We start from the raw sequence: 2,111 nt of genomic DNA, 5'->3' as shown, positions 1-2,111 counted from the left end.
CTACTAAATGTTCTTTAAAGGTTTCAGATCTTAAGACCTATCATCACCATGTTTGAAGTGAAAACACTTTATGAGTAATAAGTAGTAACCAAACCACAATCTATTCACTCATGCAAATTAAATAAATGTAATTAATTAAAATAACTGTTAACACTATATTTCAGGGTCTATCAACTAGTTGCTTATAAGCATGCATGTTACTAGAATATTACCCATTTATTAGTAGTAAGTAAGCACATATTAATGAATTATTCTACAAGACCTTATTCTACATCCCTAATTCTACCCAATAGCCTACCTAAACTTAACAACTACCTTACTAAGTATTAATAAGCAGAAAACTTGAAATTTATTGAGGGAAAAGTCTTAGTTAATAGTGAACAAGTGTTCCCTTTTGTAAAGTGTTACCAAATAATTTTGATAATTACAGTGACATGAAATGATATGATTATGTATGTATAAATGCTCTTCTTAATATATTAACAACATCTACGTTAAACTCTATTATCAAAAAGAAGCTAATATTTCATGAACTACAAGCATTCTGGACTGTATTAGCAAAACAATTATATAAAATAAGAATCAATTTTTTGAAGAAGTACCATCCTACAAATGCATTTACGTGCATGACAAGTTACGTTAATCTGCCATTCACACTTCCTGATTGTTGCATAGACATTGTTGTGTCACTTTAGTGGACAACATCGAGAAAAAATAAATCTAACAAAATTTTCATCTTTTCTAATTTCATGTTAAACAATCAAAAGAAATGTGTGTATTTTAAATGGTCTTCAGAAGAACTTGATACACTATTTTGACAAAAGTATCGGGACACACCCTTCTAATGAACATGATTTACTATTTCAGTCATTTCCATGAGTACAAATGTGAATGGTAAAGCATATAATTTTAATGTAGAGAATTTTGTTTTTTTAATTTAATAGAAATAGTTTGGACAGGACCCTTTTCTATTCTAACATGAATCATTTCTCAAAAAGTAATGATTGATTCAGTCAGTGCAGAACAACTTGAATAGTCTGCAGAAAGCCACATCCCAGTCCCAGCTGAACACCTCTGGAGTGACTTTAAATGCAAACCTTGAGCCAAAAAATCATCAATGAACAACAATGACTTGTACATACGGGTACAGTCATTTTAGACAATTTTAAAACTGCTGCAACAGAGATGGAAATACAATTATTAAATACATAGATTTCGTTTTCATCTTTGTTGCCAAAATTTCTGTTCTAAAGAAGTGGTGTCCCAATACTTTTTGTCCATATAGTGTATGTACAAGCCATTGGTGTTTAGTGATGAGTCTGTTTCAATGTCTGCGTTTAGAGTCAAACCAGAGGTGTTCAGCTGGATTTATGATGTGGCTTTCTGCGGACCAGTCAAGTTCTTCCTAACTGACTGAATCAATAATTTCTTTTGGAACCTTGCCTTATACACAGAGGCATTGTCATGTTAGAATAGAAAAGGGAACAATCTATTGCTGTAATACTTATGTGGAATATCATTATATGCTTTATCAGTAACATTTGTACACATGGAAATTTCAGAAGAAGTAAAACCTATTCATTAGAAAATGGTATCCCAAATATTTTTGTCCCTATAGTGTAGTTTTGTGAAACAGAATTTCCAGAAGTAAATAAAAAATAAAAATTTGAAAAATGCTTTTGGACCTTGAATGAAGTATTCATTTGAAAATAATTTTGATTCAAGCCATTATGATTACAGAGGTATAAACTGAAAAACCAAATATATCTACTACAGTTCTGAAAAGTGTCAAAAGTGTCTGATTGAGTGCCTGAGCAATGGGGTTAATTTAGATCCTTTTCATCAACTTTGAGAAAACGTTTATGGCTATGGTGTCTGATGTCTTGACAAAGGATCTCTGTAAATATGATATGGTTCTAGTGCTTTGATACAATACATACCTGATGATTCTAGGATTGTTACAGCCATCTCCTTACGCAGCTCTGACAGGAGGTGCTTATTGGAAGGTATGATGATTTCAGATGGTATCTGAAAAGCCTCCACTGTCTCCTTAGCCATCTGTTGGTTACATAAATGTAATAAAATAAACTTGCAAAATGAATTAGACATAG

Source organism: Onychostoma macrolepis, chromosome 08, assembly GCF_012432095.1.
Source record: "Onychostoma macrolepis isolate SWU-2019 chromosome 08, ASM1243209v1, whole genome shotgun sequence".
Classification (NCBI taxonomy): domain Eukaryota; kingdom Metazoa; phylum Chordata; class Actinopteri; order Cypriniformes; family Cyprinidae; genus Onychostoma; species Onychostoma macrolepis.
Note: the sequence above shows the minus strand (reverse complement) of the source record.